This window comes from Schistocerca cancellata, unplaced genomic scaffold (assembly GCF_023864275.1).
Source record: "Schistocerca cancellata isolate TAMUIC-IGC-003103 unplaced genomic scaffold, iqSchCanc2.1 HiC_scaffold_1170, whole genome shotgun sequence".
NCBI lineage: Eukaryota > Metazoa > Arthropoda > Insecta > Orthoptera > Acrididae > Schistocerca > Schistocerca cancellata.
Window position 1 is genome coordinate 1,841,640 of NW_026047169.1, and position 20,393 is coordinate 1,862,032.

Sequence of the window (20,393 nt, forward strand, 5' to 3'; positions counted from 1 at the left end):
GACGCAATTTGAGTGATCCATCGTCATTAGGTGGCCCTGAACGTTACAATTCACTATCAGTTTTTCGTCCGATTCGAAAATCTTTGACTCACAGCAGAACGGCCATAAGGTGCCCGAGGCAGCAATAGACCCATGGAGACAAGTCTGCTGGAGGACGATGTATTGAATCGGGACGCAATTTGAGTGATCCATCGTCATTAGGTGGCCCTGAACGTTACAATTCACTATCAATTTTTCGTCCCATTCGATAATCTAGACTCACAGCAGAACGGCCATAAGGTGCCCGAGGCAGCAATAGACCCATGGAGTCAGGTCGGCTGGAGGACGATGTACTGAATCGGGACGCAATTTGTGTGTTCCATCGTCATTAGGTGGCCCTGAATGTTACAATTCACTATCAGTTTTTCGTCCGATTCGAAAATCTTTGACTCACAGCAGAACGGCCATAAGGTGCCCGAGGCAGCAATAGACCCATGGAGACAAGTCTGCTGGAGGACGATGTATTGAATCGGGACGCAATTTGAGTGTTCCATCGTCATTAGGAGGCCCTGAACGTTACAATTCACTATCAGTTTTTCGTCCGATTCGAAAATCTTTGAGTCACAGCAGGACTGCCATAAGGTGCCCGAGGCAGCAATAGACCCATGGAGACAAGTCTGCTGGAGGACGATGTATTGAATCGGGACGCAATTTGAGTGATCCATCGTCATTAGGTGGCCCTGAACGTTACAATTCACTATCAGTTTTTCATCCCATTCGATAATCTAGACTCACAGCAGAACGGCCATAAGGTGCCCGAGGCAGCAATAGACCCATGGAGACAAGTCGGCTGGTGGACGATGTATTGAATCGGGACGCAATTTGAGTGATCCATCGTCATTAGGTTGCCCTGAAAGTTACAATTCACTATCAGTTTTTCGTCCGATTCGAAAATCTTTGACTCACAGCAGAACGGCCATAAGGTGCCCGAGGCAACAATAGACCCATGGAAACAAGTCTGCTGGAGGACGATATATTGAATCGGGACGCAATTTGAGTGATCCATCGTCATTAGGTGGCCCTGAACGTTACAATTCACTATCAGTTTTTCGTCCCATTCGATAATCTAGACTCACAGCAGAACGGCCATAAGGTGCCCGAGGCAGCAATAGACCCATGGAGACAAGTCGGCTGGTGGACGATGTATTGAATCGGGACGCAATTTGAGTGATCCATCGTCATTAGGTTGCCCTGAAAGTTACAATTCACTATCAGTTTTTCGTCCGATTCGAAAATCTTTGACTCACAGCAGAACGGCCATAAGGTGCCCGAGGCAACAATAGACCCATGGAGTCAGGTCGGCTGGAGGACGATGTACTGAATCGGGACGCAATTTGTGTGGTCCATCGTCATTAGGTGGCCCTGAATGTTACAATTCACTATCAGTTTTTCGTCCGATTCGAAAATCTTTGACTCACAGCAGAACGGCCATAAGGTGCCCGAGGCAACAATAGACCCATGGAAACAAGTCTGCTGGAGGACGATATATTGAATTGGGACGCAATTTGAGTGATCCATCGTCATTAGGTGGCCCTGAACGTTACAATTCACTATCAGTTTTTCATCCCATTCTATAATCTAGACTCACAGCAGAACGGCCATAAGGTGCCCGAGGCAGCAAGCAATAGACGCATGGAGACATGTCTGCTGGAGGACGATGTATTGAATCGGGACGCAATTTGAGTGATCCATCGTCATTAGGAGGCCCTGAACGTTACAATTCACTATCAGTTTTTCGTCCGATTCGAAAATCTTTGAGTCACAGCAGGCCTGCCATAAGGTGCCCGAGGCAGCAATAGACCCATGGAGACAAGTCTGCTGGAGGACGATGTATTGAATCGGGACGCAATTTGAGTGATCCATCGTCATTAGGTGGCCCTGAAAGTTACAATTCACTATCAGTTTTTCGTCCGATTCGAAAATCTTTGACTCACAGCACAACGGCCATAAGGTGCCCGAGGCAGCAATAGACCCATGAAGTCAAGTCTGCTGCAGGACGATGTATTGAATCAGGACGCAATTTGAGTGATCCATCGTCATTAGGTGGCCCTGAACGTTACAATTCACTAACAGTTTTCCGTCCCATTCGATAATCTAGACTCACAGCAGAACGGCCATAAGGTGCCCGAGGCAGCAATAGACCCATGGAGTCAACTCGGCTGGAGGACGATGTATAGAATCGGGACGCAATTTGCGTGGTCCATCGTCATTAGGAGGCCCTGAATGATACAATTCACTATCAGTCTTTCGTCCGATTAGAAAATCTTTGACTCACAGCAGAACGGCCATTAGGTGCCCGAGGCAGCAATCGACCCATGGAGACAAGTCTGCTGGAGGACGATGTATTGAATCGGGACGCAATTTGAGTGATCCATCGTCATTAGGAGGCCCTGAACGTTACAATTCACTATCAGTTTTTTGTCCCATTCGATAATCTAGACTCACAGCAGAACGGCCATAAGGTGCCCGAGGCAGCAATAGACCCATGGAGTGAAGTCGGCTGGAGGACGATGTATTGAATCGGGACGCAATTTGAGTGATCCATCGTCATTAGGTGGCCCTGAACGTTACAATTCACTATCAGTTTTTCGTCCGATTCGAAAATCTTTGACTCACAGCAGAACGGCCATAGGGTGCCCGAGGCAGCAATAGACGCATGGAGACAAGACTGCTGGAGGACGATGTATTGAATCGGGACGCAATTTGAGTGTTCCATCGTCATTAGGAGGCCCTGAACGTTACAATTCACTATCAGTTTTTCGTCCGATTCGAAAATCTTTGAGTCACAGCAGGCCTGCCATAATGTGCCCGAGGCAGCAATAGACCCATGGAGACAAGTCTGCTGGAGGACGATGTATTGAATCGGGACGCAATTTGAGTGATCCATCGTCATTAGGTGGCCCTGAACGTTACAATTCACTATCAGTTTTTCATCCCATTCTATAATCTAGACTCACAGCAGAACGGCCATAAGGTGCCCGAGGCAGCAATAGTCCCATGGAGTCGAGTCGGCTAGTGGACGATGTACTGAATCGGGACGCAATTTGTGTGGTCCATCGTCATTAGGTGGCCCTTAATGTTACAAATCACTATCAGTTTTTCGTCCGATTCGAAAATCTTTGACTCACAGCAGAACGGCCATAAGGTGCCCGAGGCAGCAATCGACCCATGGAGACAAGTCTGCTGGAGGACGATGTATTGAATCGGGACGCTATTTGAGTGATCCATCGTCATTAGGTGGCCCTGAAAGTTACAATTCACTATCAGTTTTTCGTCCGATTCGAAAATCTTTGACTCACAGCAGAACGGCCATAAGGTGCCCGAGGCAGCAATAGACCCATGGAGACAAGTCGGCTGGTGGACGATGTATTGAATCGGGACGCAATTTGAGTGATCCATCGTCATTAGGTTGCCCTGAAAGTTACAATTCACTATCAGTTTTTCGTCCGATTCGAAAATCTTTGACTCACAGCAGAACGGCCATAAGGTGCCCGAGGCAACAATAGACCCATGGAAACAAGTCTGCTGGAGGACGATATATTGAATCGGGACGCAATTTGAGTGATCCATCGTCATTAGGTGGCCCTGATCGTTACAATTCACTATCAGTTTTTCGTCCCATTCGATAATCTAGACTCACAGCAGAACGGCCATAAGGTGCCCGAGGCAGCAATAGACCCATGGAGACAAGTCGGCTGGTGTACGATGTATTGAATCGGGACGCAATTTGAGTGATCCATCGTCATTAGGTTGCCCTGAGAGTTACAATTCACTATCAGTTTTACGTCCGATTCGAAAATCTTTGACTCACAGCAGAACGGCCATAAGGTCCCCGAGGCAACAATAGACCCATGGAAACAAGTCTGCTGGTGGACGATATATTGAATCGGGACGCAATTTGAGTGATCCATCGTCATTAGGTGGCCCTGAACGTTACAATTCACTATCAGTTTTTCGTCCCATTCGATAATCTAGACTCACAACAGAACGGCCATAAGGTGTCTGAGGCAGCAATAGACCCATGGAGTCAGGTCGGCTGGAGCACGATGTACTGAATCGGGACGCAATTTGTGTGGTCCATCGTCATTAGGTGGCCCTGAATGTTACAATTCACTATCAGTTTTTCGTCCGATTCGAAAATCTTTGACTCACAGCAGAACGGCCATAAGGTGCCCGAGGCAACAATAGACCCATGGAAACAAGTCTGCTGGAGGACGATATATTGAATCGGGACGCAATTTGAGTGATCCATCGTCATTAGGTGGCCCTGAACGTTACAATTCACTATCAGTTTTTCATCCCATTCTATAATCTAGACTCACAGCAGAACGGCCATAAGGTGCCCGAGGCAGCAAGCAATAGACGCATGGAGACATGTCTGCTGGAGGACGATGTATTGAATCGGGACGCAATTTGAGTGATCCATCGTCATTAGGAGGCCCTGAACGTTGCAATTCACTATCAGTTTTTCGTCCGATTCGAAAATCTTTGAGTCACAGCAGGCCTGCCATAAGGTGCCCGAGGCAGCAATAGACCCATGGAGACAAGTCAGCTGGAGGACGATGTATTGAATCGGGACGCAATTTGAGTGATCCATCGCATTAGGTGGCCCTGAAAGTTACAATTCACTATCAGTTTTTCGTCCGATTCGAAAATCTTTGACTCACAGCAGAACGGCCATAAAGTGCCCGAGGCAGCAATAGACCCATGAAGTCAAGTCTGCTGGAGGACGATGTATTGAATCAGGACGCAATTTGAGTGATCCATCGTCATTAGGTGGCCCTGAACGTTACAATTCACTAACAGTTTTCCGTCCCATTCGATAATCTAGACTCACAGCAGAACGGCCATAAGGTGCCCGAGGCAGCAATAGACCCATGGAGTCAACTCGGCTGGAGGATGATGTATTGAATCGGGACGCAATTTGAGTGATCCATCGTCATTAGGAGGCCCTGAACGTTACAATTCACTATCAGTTTTTTGTCCCATTCGATAATCTAGACTCACAGCAGAACGGCCATAAGGTGCCCGAGGCAGCAATAGACCCATGGAGTGAAGTCGGCTGGAGGACGATGTATTGAATCGGGACGCAATTTGAGTGTTCCATCGTCATTAGGAGGCCCTGAACGTTACAATTCACTATCAGTTTTTCGTCCGATTCGAAAATCTTTGAGTCACAGCAGGCCTGCCATAATGTGCCCGAGGCAGCAATAGACCCATGGAGACAAGTCTGCTGGAGGACGATGTATTGAATCGGGACGCAATTTGAGTGATCCATCGTCATTAGGTGGCCCTGAACGTTACAATTCACTATCAGTTTTTCATCCCATTCTATAATCTAGACTCACAGCAGAACGGCCATAAGGTGCCCGAGGCAGCAATAGTCCCATGGAGTCGAGTCGGCTAGTGGACGATGTACTGAATCGGGACGCAATTTGTGTGGTCCATCGTCATTAGGTGGCCCTGAAAGTTACAATTCACTATCAGTTTTTCGTCCGATTCGAAAATCTTTGACTCACAGCAGAACGGCCATAAGGTGCCCGAGGCAGCAATAGACCCATGGAGACAAGTCGGCTGGTGGACGATGTATTGAATCGGGACGCAATTTGAGTGATCCATCGTCATTAGGTTGCCCTGAAAGTTACAATTCACTATCAGTTTTTCGTCCGATTCGAAAATCTTTGACTCACAGCAGAACGGCCATAAGGTGCCCGAGGCAACAATAGACCCATGGAAACAAGTCTGCTGGAGGACGATATATTGAATCGGGACGCAATTTGAGTGATCCATCGTCATTAGGTGGCCCTGATCGTTACAATTCACTATCAGTTTTTCGTCCCATTCGATAATCTAGACTCACAGCAGAACGGCCATAAGGTGCCCGAGGCAGCAATAGACCCATGGAGACAAGTCGGCTGGTGTACGATGTATTGAATCGGGACGCAATTTGAGTGATCCATCGTCATTAGGTTGCCCTGAGAGTTACAATTCACTATCAGTTTTACGTCCGATTCGAAAATCTTTGACTCACAGCAGAACGGCCATAAGGTCCCCGAGGCAACAATAGACCCATGGAAACAAGTCTGCTGGTGGACGATATATTGAATCGGGACGCAATTTGAGTGATCCATCGTCATTAGGTGGCCCTGAACGTTACAATTCACTATCAGTTTTTCGTCCCATTCGATAATCTAGACTCACAACAGAACGGCCATAAGGTGTCTGAGGCAGCAATAGACCCATGGAGTCAGGTCGGCTGGAGCACGATGTACTGAATCGGGACGCAATTTGTGTGGTCCATCGTCATTAGGTGGCCCTGAATGTTACAATTCACTATCAGTTTTTCGTCCGATTCGAAAATCTTTGACTCACAGCAGAACGGCCATAAGGTGCCCGAGGCAACAATAGACCCATGGAAACAAGTCTGCTGGAGGACGATATATTGAATCGGGACGCAATTTGAGTGATCCATCGTCATTAGGTGGCCCTGAACGTTACAATTCACTATCAGTTTTTCATCCCATTCTATAATCTAGACTCACAGCAGAACGGCCATAAGGTGCCCGAGGCAGCAAGCAATAGACGCATGGAAACATGTCTGCTGGAGGACGATGTATTGAATCGGGACGCAATTTGAGTGATCCATCGTCATTAGGAGGCCCTGAACGTTGCAATTCACTATCAGTTTTTCGTCCGATTCGAAAATCTTTGAGTCACAGCAGGCCTGCCATAAGGTGCCCGAGGCAGCAATAGACCCATGGAGTCAAGTCTGCTGGAGGACGATGTATTGAATCGGGACGCAATTTGAGTGATCCATCGCATTAGGTGGCCCTGAAAGTTACAATTCACTATCAGTTTTTCGTCCGATTCGAAAATCTTTGACTCACAGCAGAACGGCCATAAGGTGCCCGAGGCAGCAATAGACCCATGAAGTCAAGTCTGCTGGAGGACGATGTATTGAATCAGGACGCAATTTGAGTGATCCATCGTCATTAGGTGGCCCTGAACGTTACAATTCACTAACAGTTTTCCGTCCCATTCGATAATCTAGACTCACAGCAGAACGGCCATAAGGTGCCCGAGGCAGCAATAGACCCATGGAGTCAACTCGGCTGGAGGATGATGTATTGAATCGGGACGCAATTTGAGTGATCCATCGTCATTAGGAGGCCCTGAACGTTACAATTCACTATCAGTTTTTTGTCCCATTCGATAATCTAGACTCACAGCAGAACGGCCATAAGGTGCCCGAGGCAGCAATAGACCCATGGAGTGAAGTCGGCTGGAGGACGATGTATTGATCGGGACGCAATTTGAGTGATCCATCGTCATTAGGTGGCCCTGAACGTTACAATTCACTATCAGTTTTTCGTCCGATTCGAAAATCTTTGACTCACAGCAGAACGGCCATAAGGTGCCCGAGGCAGCAATAGATGCATGGAGACAAGACTGCTGGAGGACGATGTATTGAATCGGGACGCAATTTGAGTGTTCCATCGTCATTAGGTGGCCCTGAACGTTACAATTCACTATCAGTTTTTCATCCCATTCTATAATCTAGACTCACAGCAGAACGGCCATAAGGTGCCCGAGGCACCAATAGTCCCATGGAGTCAAGTCGGCTAGTGACGATGTACTGAATCGGGACGCAATTTGTGTGGTCCATCGTCATTAGGTGGCCCTTAATGTTACAAATCACTATCAGTTTTTCGTCCGATTCGAAAATCTTTGACTCACAGCAGAACGGCCATAAGGTGCCCGAGGCAGCAATCGACCCATGGAGACAAGTCTGCTGGAGGACGATGTATTGAATCGGGACGCTATTTGAGTGATCCATCGTCATTAGGTGGCCCTGAAAGTTATAATTCACTATCAGTTTTTCGTCCGATTCGAAAATCTTTGACTCACAGCAGAACGGCCATAAGGTGCCCGAGGCAGCAATAGACCCATGGAGTCAAATCGGCTGGAGGACGATGTATTGAATCGGGACGCAATTTGCGTGGTCCATCGTCATTAGGTGGCCCTGAATGTTACAATTCACTATCAGTTTTTCGTCCGATTCGAAAATCTTTGACTCACAGCAGAACGGCCATTAGGTGCCCGAGGCAGCAATCGACCCATGGAGACAAGTCTGCTGGAGGACGATGTATTGAATCGGGACGCAATTTGAGTGATCCATCGTCATTAGGAGGCCCTGAACGTTACAATTCACTATCAGTTTTTCGTCCCATTCGATAATCTAGGCTCACAGCAGAACGGCCATAAGGTGCCCGAGGCAGCAATAGACCCATGGAGTCAAGTCGGCTGGAGGACGATGTATTGAATCGGGACGCAATTTGAGTGATCCATCGTCATTAGGAGGCCCTGAACGTTACAATTCACTATCAGTTTTTCGTCCGATTCGAAAATCTTTGAGTCACAGCAGGCCTGCCATAAGGTGCCCGAGGCAGCAATAGACCCATGGAGACAAGTCTGCTGGTGGACGATGTATTGAATCGGGACGCAATTTGAGTGATCCATCGTCATTAGGTGGCCCTGAACGTTAGAATTCACTATCAGTTTTTCATCCCATTCTATAATCTAGACTCACAGCAGAACGGCCATAAGGTGCCCGAGGCAGCAATAGTCCCATGGAGTCAAGTCGGCTAGTGGACGATGTACTGAATCGGGATGCAATTTGTGTGGTTCATCGTCATTAGGTGGCCCTGAAAGTTACAATTCACTATCAGTTTTTCGTCCGATTCGAAAATCTTTGACTCACAGCAGAACGGCCATAAGGTGCCCGAGGCAGCAATAGACCCATGAAGTCAAGTCTGCTGGAGGACGATGTATTAAATCAGGACGCAATTTGAGTGATCCATCGTCATTAGGTGGCCCTGAACGTTACAATTCACTATCAGTTTTTCGTCCCATTCGATAATCTAGACTCACAGCAGAACGGCCATAAGGTGCCCGAGGCAGCAATAGAAGCATGGAGTCAACTCGGCTGGAGGACGATGTATTGAATCGGGACGCAATTTGCGTGGTCCATCGTCATTAGGAGGCCCTGAATGTTACAATTCACTATCAGTTTTTCGTCCGATTCGAAAATCTTTGACTCACAGCAGAACGGCCATTAGGTGCCCGAGGCAGCAATCGACCCATGGAGACAAGTCTGCTGGAGGACGATGTATTGAATCGGGACGCAATTTGAGTGATCCTTCGTCATTAGGTGGCCCTGAACGTTACAATTCACTATCAGTTTTTCGTCCGATTCGAAAATCTTTGACTCACAGCAGAACGGCCATAAGGTGCCCGAGGCAGCAATAGACCCATGGAGTCAAATCGGCTGGAGGACGATGTATTGAATCGGGACGCAATTTGCGTGGTCCATCGTCATTAGGTGGCCCTGAATGTTACAATTCACTATCAGTTTTTCGTCCGATTCGAAAATCTTTGACTCACAGCAGAACGGCCATTAGGTGCCCGAGGCAGCAATCGACCCATGGAGACAAGTCTGCTGGAGGACGATGTATTGAATCGGGACGCAATTTGAGTGATCCATCGTCATTAGGAGGCCCTGAACGTTACAATTCACTATCAGTTTTTCGTCCCATTCGATAATCTAGGCTCACAGCAGAACGGCCATAAGGTGCCCGAGGCAGCAATAGACCCATGGAGTCAAGTCGGCTGGAGGACGATGTATTGAATCGGGACGCAATTTGAGTGATCCATCGTCATTAGGAGGCCCTGAACGTTACAATTCACTATCAGTTTTTCGTCCGATTCGAAAATCTTTGAGTCACAGCAGGCCTGCCATAAGGTGCCCGAGGCAGCAATAGACCCATGGAGACAAGTCTGCTGGTGGACGATGTATTGAATCGGGACGCAATTTGAGTGATCCATCGTCATTAGGTGGCCCTGAACGTTACAATTCACTATCAGTTTTTCATCCCATTCTATAATCTAGACTCACAGCAGAACGGCCATAAGGTGCCCGAGGCAGCAATAGTCCCATGGAGTCAAGTCGGCTAGTGGACGATGTACTGAATCGGGATGCAATTTGTGTGGTTCATCGTCATTAGGTGGCCCTGAAAGTTACAATTCACTATCAGTTTTTCGTCCGATTCGAAAATCTTTGACTCACAGCAGAACGGCCATAAGGTGCCCGAGGCAGCAATAGACCCATGAAGTCAAGTCTGCTGGAGGACGATGTATTAAATCAGGACGCAATTTGAGTGATCCATCGTCATTAGGTGGCCCTGAACGTTACAATTCACTATCAGTTTTTCGTCCCATTCGATAATCTAGACTCACAACAGAACGGCCATAAGGTGTCTGAGGCAGCAATAGACCCATGGAGTCAGGTCGGCTGGAGCACGATGTACTGAATCGGGACGCAATTTGTGTGGTCCATCGTCATTAGGTGGCCCTGAATGTTACAATTCACTATCAGTTTTTCGTCCGATTCGAAAATCTTTGACTCACAGCAGAACGGCCATAAGGTGCCCGAGGCAACAATAGACCCATGGAAACAAGTCTGCTGGAGGACGATATATTGAATCGGGACGCAATTTGAGTGATCCATCGTCATTAGGTGGCCCTGAACGTTACAATTCACTATCAGTTTTTCATCCCATTCTATAATCTAGACTCACAGCAGAACGGCCATAAGGTGCCCGAGGCAGCAAGCAATAGACGCATGGAGACATGTCTGCTGGAGGACGATGTATTGAATCGGGACGCAATTTGAGTGATCCATCGTCATTAGGAGGCCCTGAACGTTGCAATTCACTATCAGTTTTTCGTCCGATTCGAAAATCTTTGAGTCACAGCAGGCCTGCCATAAGGTGCCCGAGGCAGCAATAGACCCATGGAGACAAGTCTGCTGGAGGACGATGTATTGAATCGGGACGCAATTTGAGTGATCCATCGCATTAGGTGGCCCTGAAAGTTACAATTCACTATCAGTTTTTCGTCCGATTCGAAAATCTTTGACTCACAGCAGAACGGCCATAAGGTGCCCGAGGCAGCAATAGACCCATGAAGTCAAGTCTGCTGGAGGACGATGTATTGAATCAGGACGCAATTTGAGTGATCCATCGTCATTAGGTGGCCCTGAACGTTACAATTCACTAACAGTTTTCCGTCCCATTCGATAATCTAGACTCACAGCAGAACGGCCATAAGGTGCCCGAGGCAGCAATAGACCCATGGAGTCAACTCGGCTGGAGGATGATGTATTGAATCGGGACGCAATTTGAGTGATCCATCGTCATTAGGAGGCCCTGAACGTTACAATTCACTATCAGTTTTTTGTCCCATTCGATAATCTAGACTCACAGCAGAACGGCCATAAGGTGCCCGAGGCAGCAATAGACCCATGGAGTGAAGTCGGCTGGAGGACGATGTATTGATCGGGACGCAATTTGAGTGATCCATCGTCATTAGGTGGCCCTGAACGTTACAATTCACTATCAGTTTTTCGTCCGATTCGAAAATCTTTGACTCACAGCAGAACGGCCATAAGGTGCCCGAGGCAGCAATAGATGCATGGAGACAAGACTGCTGGAGGACGATGTATTGAATCGGGACGCAATTTGAGTGTTCCATCGTCATTAGGTGGCCCTGAACGTTACAATTCACTATCAGTTTTTCATCCCATTCTATAATCTAGACTCACAGCAGAACGGCCATAAGGTGCCCGAGGCACCAATAGTCCCATGGAGTCAAGTCGGCTAGTGACGATGTACTGAATCGGGACGCAATTTGTGTGGTCCATCGTCATTAGGTGGCCCTTAATGTTACAAATCACTATCAGTTTTTCGTCCGATTCGAAAATCTTTGACTCACAGCAGAACGGCCATAAGGTGCCCGAGGCAGCAATCGACCCATGGAGACAAGTCTGCTGGAGGACGATGTATTGAATCGGGACGCTATTTGAGTGATCCATCGTCATTAGGTGGCCCTGAAAGTTATAATTCACTATCAGTTTTTCGTCCGATTCGAAAATCTTTGACTCACAGCAGAACGGCCATAAGGTGCCCGAGGCAGCAATAGACCCATGGAGTCAAATCGGCTGGAGGACGATGTATTGAATCGGGACGCAATTTGCGTGGTCCATCGTCATTAGGTGGCCCTGAATGTTACAATTCACTATCAGTTTTTCGTCCGATTCGAAAATCTTTGACTCACAGCAGAACGGCCATTAGGTGCCCGAGGCAGCAATCGACCCATGGAGACAAGTCTGCTGGAGGACGATGTATTGAATCGGGACGCAATTTGAGTGATCCATCGTCATTAGGAGGCCCTGAACGTTACAATTCACTATCAGTTTTTCGTCCCATTCGATAATCTAGGCTCACAGCAGAACGGCCATAAGGTGCCCGAGGCAGCAATAGACCCATGGAGTCAAGTCGGCTGGAGGACGATGTATTGAATCGGGACGCAATTTGAGTGATCCATCGTCATTAGGAGGCCCTGAACGTTACAATTCACTATCAGTTTTTCGTCCGATTCGAAAATCTTTGAGTCACAGCAGGCCTGCCATAAGGTGCCCGAGGCAGCAATAGACCCATGGAGACAAGTCTGCTGGTGGACGATGTATTGAATCGGGACGCAATTTGAGTGATCCATGGTCATTAGGTGGCCCTGAACGTTACAATTCACTATCAGTTTTTCATCCCATTCTATAATCTAGACTCACAGCAGAACGGCCATAAGGTGCCCGAGGCAGCAATAGTCCCATGGAGTCAAGTCGGCTAGTGGACGATGTACTGAATCGGGATGCAATTTGTGTGGTTCATCGTCATTAGGTGGCCCTGAAAGTTACAATTCACTATCAGTTTTTCGTCCGATTCGAAAATCTTTGACTCACAGCAGAACGGCCATAAGGTGCCCGAGGCAGCAATAGACCCATGAAGTCAAGTCTGCTGGAGGACGATGTATTAAATCAGGACGCAATTTGAGTGATCCATCGTCATTAGGTGGCCCTGAACGTTACAATTCACTATCAGTTTTTCGTCCCATTCGATAATCTAGACTCACAGCAGAACGGCCATAAGGTGCCCGAGGCAGCAATAGAAGCATGGAGTCAACTCGGCTGGAGGACGATGTATTGAATCGGGACGCAATTTGCGTGGTCCATCGTCATTAGGAGGCCCTGAATGTTACAATTCACTATCAGTTTTTCGTCCGATTCGAAAATCTTTGACTCACAGCAGAACGGCCATTAGGTGCCCGAGGCAGCAATCGACCCATGGAGACAAGTCTGCTGGAGGACGATGTATTGAATCGGGACGCAATTTGAGTGATCCTTCGTCATTAGGAGGCCCTGACCGTTACAATTCACTATCAGTTTTTTGTCCCATTCGATAATCTAGACTCACAGCAGAACGGCCATAAGGTGCCCGAGGCAGCAATAGACCCATGGAGTGAAGTCGGCTGGAGGACGATGTATTGAATCGGGACGCAATTTGAGTGATCCATCGTCATTAGGTGGCCCTGAACGTTACAATTCACTATCAGTTTTTCGTCCGATTCGAAAATCTTTGACTCACAGCAGAACGGCCATAAGGTGCCCGAGGCAGCAATAGACGCATGGAGACAAGTCTGCTGGAGGACGATGTATTGAATCGGGACGCAATTTGAGTGTTCCATCGTCATTAGGAGGCCCTGAACGTTACAATTCACTATCAGTTTTTCGTCCGATTCGAAAATCTTTGAGTCACAGCAGGCCTGCCATAAGGTGCCCGAGGCAGCAATAGACCCTTGCAGACAAGTCTGCTGGAGGACGATGTATTGAATCGGGACGCAATTTGAGTGATCCATCGTCATTAGGTGGCCCTGAACGTTACAATTCACTATCAGTTTTTCATTCCATTCTATAATCTAGACTCACAGCAGAACGGCCATAAGGTGCCCGGGGCAGCAATAGTCCCATGGAGTCAAGTCGGCTAGTGGACGATGTACTGAATCGGGACGCAATTTGTGTGGTCCATCGTCATTGGGTGGCCCTTAATGTTACAAATCACTATCAGTTTTTCGTCCGATTCGAAAATCTTTGACTCACAGCAGAACGGCCATAAGGTGCCCGAGGCAGCAATCGACCCATGGAGACAAGTCTGCTGGAGGACGATGTATTGAATCGGGACGCAATTTGAGTGATCCATCGTCATTAGGTGGCCCTGAAAGTTACAATTCACTATCAGTTTTTCGTCCGATTCGAAAATCTTTGACTCACAGCAGAACGGCCATAAGGTGCCCGAGGCAGCAATAGACCCATGAAGTCAAGTCTGCTGGAGGACGATGTATCGTATCAGGACGCAATTTGAGTGATCCATCGTCATTAGGTGGCCCTGAACGTTACAATTCACTATCAGTTTTTCGTCCGATTCGAAAATCTTTGAGTCACAGCAGGCCTGCGATAAGGTGCCCGAGGCAGCAATAGACCCATGGGGACAAGTCTGCTGGAGGACGATGTATTGAATCGGGACGCAATTTGAGTGATAAATCGTCATTAGGTGGCCCTGAACGTTACAATTCACTATCAGTTTTTCATCCCATTCTATAATCTAGAATCACAGCAGAACGGCCATAAGGTGCCCGAGGCAGCAATAGTCCCATGGAGTCAAGTCGGCTAGTGGACGATGTACTGAATCGGGACGCAATTTGTGTGGTCCATCGTCATTAGGTGGCCCTTAATGTTACAAATCACTATCAGTTTTTCGTCCGATTCGAAAATCTTTGACTCACAGCAGAACGGCCATAAGGTGCCCGAGGCAGCAATCGACCCATGGAGACAAATCTGCTGGAGGACGATGTATTGAATCGGGACGCAATTTGAGTGATCCATCGTCATTAGGTGGCCCTGAAAGTTACAATTCACTATCAGTTTTTCGTCCGATTCGAAAATCTTTGACTCACAGCAGAACGGCCATAAGGTGCCCGAGGCAGCAATTGACCCATGAAGTCAAGTCTGCTGGAGGACGATGTATCGAATCAGGACGCAATTTGAGTGATCCATCGTCATTAGGTGGCCCTGAACGTTACAATTCACTATCTGTTTTTCGTCCCATTCGATAATCTAGACTCACAGCAGAACGGCCATAAGGTGCCCGAGGCAGCAATAGACCCATGGAGACAAGTCGGCTGGGGACGATGTATTGAATCGGGACGCAATTTGAGTGATCCATCGTCATTAGGTGGCCCTGAACGTTACAATTCACTATCAGTTTTTCGTCCCATTCGATAATCTAGATTCACAGCAGCACGGCCATAAGGTGCCCGAGGCAGCAATAGACCCATGGAGTCAAATCGGCTGGAGGACGATGTATTGAATCGGGACGCAATTTGCGTGGTCCATCGTCATTAGGTGGCCCTGAATGTTACAATTCACTATCAGTTTTTCGTCCGATTCGAAAATCTTTGACTCACAGCAGAACGGCCATTAGGTGCCCGAGGCAGCAATCGACCCATGGAGACAAGTCTGCTGGAGGACGATGTATTGAATCGGGACGCAATTTGAGTGATCCATCGTCATTAGGAGGCCCTGAACGTTACAATTCACTATCAGTTTTTCGTCCCATTCGATAATCTAGGCTCACAGCACAACGGCCATAAGGTGCCCGAGGCAGCAATAGACCCATGGAGTCAAGTCGGCTGGAGGACGATGTATTTAATCGGGACGCAATTTGAGTGATCCATCGTCATTAGGAGGCCCTGAACGTTACAATTCACTATCAGTTTTTCGTCCCATTCGATAATCCAGACTCACAGCAGAACGGCCATAAGGTGCCCGAGGCTGCAATAGACCCATGGAGACAGTCTGATGGAGGACAATGTATTGAATCGGGACGCAATATGAGTGATCCATCGTCATTAGGTGGCCCTGAACGTTACAATTCACTATCAGTTTTTCGTCCGATTCGAAAATTTTTGACTCACAGCAGAACGGCCATAAGGTGTAAAGGCAGCATTAGACCCATGGAGACATGTCGGCTGGAGGACGATGTATTGAATCGGGACGCAATTTGAGTGATTCATCGTCATTAGGTGGCCCTGAACGTTACAATTCACTACCAGTTTTGCGTCCCGTTCGATAATCTAGATTCACAGCAGAACGGCCATAAGGTGCCAAGGCAGCAATAGACCCATGGAGTCAACTCGGCTGGAGGACGATGTATTGAATCGGGACGCAATTTGCGTGGTCCATCGTCATTAGGTGGCCCTGAATGTTACAATTCACTATCAGTTTTTCGTCCGATTCGAAAGTCTTTGACTCACAGCAGAACGGCCATTAGGTGCCCGAGGCAGCAATAGACCAATGGAGACAAGTCCGCTGGAGGACGATGTATTGAATCGGGACGCAATTTGAGTGTTCCATCGTCATTAGGAGGCCCTGAACGTTACAATTCACTATCAGTTTTTTGTCCCATTCGATAATCTAGACTCACAGCAGAACGGCCATAAGGTGCCCGAGGCAGCAATAGACCCATGGAGACATGTCGGCTGGTGGACGATGTATTGAATCGGGACGCAATTTGAGTGATCCATCGTCATTAGGTTGCCCTGAAAGTTACAATTCACTATCAGTTTTTCGTCCGATTCGAAAATCTTTGACTCACAGCAGAACGGCCATAAGGTGCCCGAGGCAACAATAGACCCATGGAAACAAGTCTGCTGGAGGACGATATATTGAATCGGGACGCAATTTGAGTGATCCATCGTCATTAGGTGGCCCTGAACGTTACAATTCACTATCAGTTTTTCGTCCCATTCGATAATCTAGACTCACAGCAGAACGGCCATAAGGTGCCTGAGGCATCAATAGACCCATGGAGTCAGGTCGGCTGGAGGACGATGTACTGAATCGGGACGCAATTTGTGTGGTCCATCGTCATTAGGTGGCCCTGAATGTTACAATTCACTATCAGTTTTTCGTCCGATTCGAAAATCTTTGACTCACAGCAGAACGGCCATAAGGTGCCCGAGGCAGCAATAGACCCATGGAGACAAGTCTGCTGGAGGACGATGTATTGAATCGGGACGCAATTTGAGTGTTCCATCGTCATTAGGAGGCCCTGAACGTTACAATTCACTATCAGTTTTTCGTCCGATTCGAAAATCTTTGAGTCACAGCAGGCCTGCCGTCAGGTGCCCGAGGCAGCAATAGACCCATGGAGACAAGTCTGCTGGAGGTCGATGTATTGAATCGGGACGCAATTTGAGTGATCCATCGTCATTAGGTGGCCCTGAACGTTACAATTCACTATCAGTTTTTCATCCCATACTATAATCTAGACTCACAGCAGAACGGCCATAAGGTGCCCGAGGCAGCAATAGTCCCATGGAGTCAAGTCGGCTAGTGGACGATGTACTGAATCGGGACGCATTTTGTGTGGTCCATCGTCATTAGGTGGCCCTGAATGTTACAAATCACTATCAGTTTTTCGTCCGAATCGAAAATCTTTGACTCACAGCAGAACGGCCATAAGGTGCCCGAGGCAGCAATCGACCCATGGAGACAAGTCTGCTGGAGGACGATGTATTGAATCGGGACGCAATTTGAGTGTTCCATCGTCATTAGGTGGCCCTGAAAGTTACAATTCACTATCAGTTTTTCGTCCGATTCGAAAATCTTTGACTCACAGCAGAACGGCCATAAGGTGCCCGAGGCAGCAATAGACGCATGGAGACATGTCTGCTGGAGGACGATGTATTGAATCGGGACGCAATTTGAGTGATCCATCGTCATTAGGAGGCCCTGAACGTTACAATTCACTATCAGTTTTTCGTCCGATTCGAAAATCTTTGACTCACAGCAGAACGGCCATAAGGTGCCCGAGGCAGCATTAGACCCATGAAGTCAAGTCTGCTGGAGGACGATGTATTGAATCAGGACGCAATTTGAGTGATCCATCGTTATTAGGTGGCCCTGAACGCTACAATTCACTATCAGTTTTTCGTCCCATTCGATAATCGAGACTCACAGCAGAACGGCCATAAGGTGCCCGAGGCAGCAATAGACCCATGGAGACAAGTCGGCTGGGGACGATGTATTGAATCGGGACGCAATTTGAGTGATCCATCGTCATTAGGTGGCCCTGAACGTTACAATTCACTATCAGTTTTTCGTCCGATTCGAAAATCTTTGAGTCACAGCAGGCCTGCCATAAGGTGACCGAGGCAGCAATAGACCCATGGAGACAAGTCTGCTGGAGGACGATGTATTGAATCGGGACGCAATTTGAGTGATCCATCGTCATTAGGTGGCCCTGAACGTTACAATTCACTATCAGTTTTTCATCCCATTCTATAATCTAGACTCACAGCAGAACGGCCATAAGGTGCCCGAGGCAGCAATAGACCCAAGGAGTCAACTCGGCTGGAGGACGATGTATTGAATCGGGACGCAATTTTAGTGTTCCATCGTCATTAGGAGGCCCTGAATGTTACAATTCACTATCAGTTTTTCGTCCGATTCGAAAATCTTTGACTCACAGCAGAACGGCCATTAGGTGCCCGAGGCAGCAATCGACCCATGGAGACAAGTCTGCTGGAGGACGATGTATTGAATCGGGACGCAATTTGAGTCATCCATCGTCATTAGGAGGCCCTGAACGTTCAATTCACTATCAGTTTTTTGTCCCATTCGATAATTTAGACTCACAGCAGAACGGCCATAAGGTGCCCGAGGCAGCAATAGACCCATGGAGTGAAGTCGGCTGGAGGACGATGTATTGAATCGGGACGCAATTTGAGTGATCCATCGTCATTAGGTGGCCCTGAACGTTACAATTCACTATCAGTTTTTCATCCCATTCTATAATCTAGACTCACAGCAGAACGGCCATAAAGTGCCCGAGGCTAGTGGACGATGTACTGAATCGGGACGCAATTTGTGTGGTCCATCGTCATTAGGTGGCCCTGAAAGTTACAATTCACTATCAGTTTTTCGTCCGATTCGAAAATCTTTGACTCACAGCAGAACGGCCATAAGGTGCCCGAGGCAGCAATAGACCCATGAAGTCAAGTCTGCTGGAGGACGATGTATCGAATCAGGACGCAATTTGAGTGATCCATCGTCATTAGGTGGCCCTGAACGTTACAGTTCACTATCAGTTTTTCGTCCCATTCGATAATCTAGACTCACAGCAGAACGGCCATAAAGTGCCCGAGGCTAGTGGACGATGTACTGAATCGGGACGCAATTTGCGTGGTCCATCGTCATTAGGTGGCCCATAATGTTACAATTCACTATCAGTTTTTCGTCCGATTCGAAAATCTTTGACTCACAGCAGAACGGCCGTTAGGTGCCCGAGGCAGCAATCGACCCATGGAGACAAGTCTGCTGGAGGACGATGTATTGAATCGGGACGCAATTTGAGTGATCCATCGTCATTAGGAGGCCCTGAACGTTACAATTCACTATCAGTTTTTCGTCCCATTCGATAATCTAGGCTCACAGCAGAACGGCCATAAGGTGCCCGAGGCAGCAATAGACCCATGGAGTCAAGTCGGCTGGAGGACGATGTATTGAATCGGGACGCAATTTGAGTGATCCGTCGTCATTAGGAGGCCCTGAACGTTACAATTCACTATCAGTTTTTCGTCCCATTCGATAATCTAGACTCACAGCAGTACGGCCATAAGGTGCCCGAGGCAGCAATAGACCCATGGAGTCAAGTCGGCTGGAGGACGATGTATTGAATCGGGACGCAATTTGAGTGATCCATCGTCATTAGGTGGCCCTGAACGTTACAATTCACTATCAGTTTTTCGTCCCATTCGATAATCTAGACTCACAGCAGAACGGCCATAAGGTGCCCGAGGCAGCAAGAGACAAGTCGGCTGGAGGACGATGTATTTAATCGGGACGGAATTTGAGTGATCCATCGTCATTAGGTGGCCCTGAAAGTTACAATTCACTATCAGTTTTTCGTCCGATTCGAAAATCTTTGACTCACAGCAGAACGGCCATAAGGTGCCCGAGGCAGCAATAGACCCATGGAGACAAGTCGGCTGGAGGACGATGTATTGAATCGGGACGCAATTTGAGTGTTCCATCGTCATTAGGAGGCCCTGAACGTTACAATTCACTATCAGTTTTTCGTCCGATTCGAAAATCTTTGAGTCACAGCTGAACGGCCATAAGGTGCCCGAGGCTGCAATAGACCCATGGAGACAGTCTGCTGGAGGACAATGTATTGAATCTGGACGCAATTTGAGTGATCCATCGTCATTAGGTGGCCCTGAACCTTACTATTCACTATCAGTTTTTCGTCCGATTCGAAAATTTTTGACTCACAGCAGAACGGCCATAAGGTGCCAAGGCAGCAATAGACCCATGGAGACATGTCGGCTGGAGGACGATG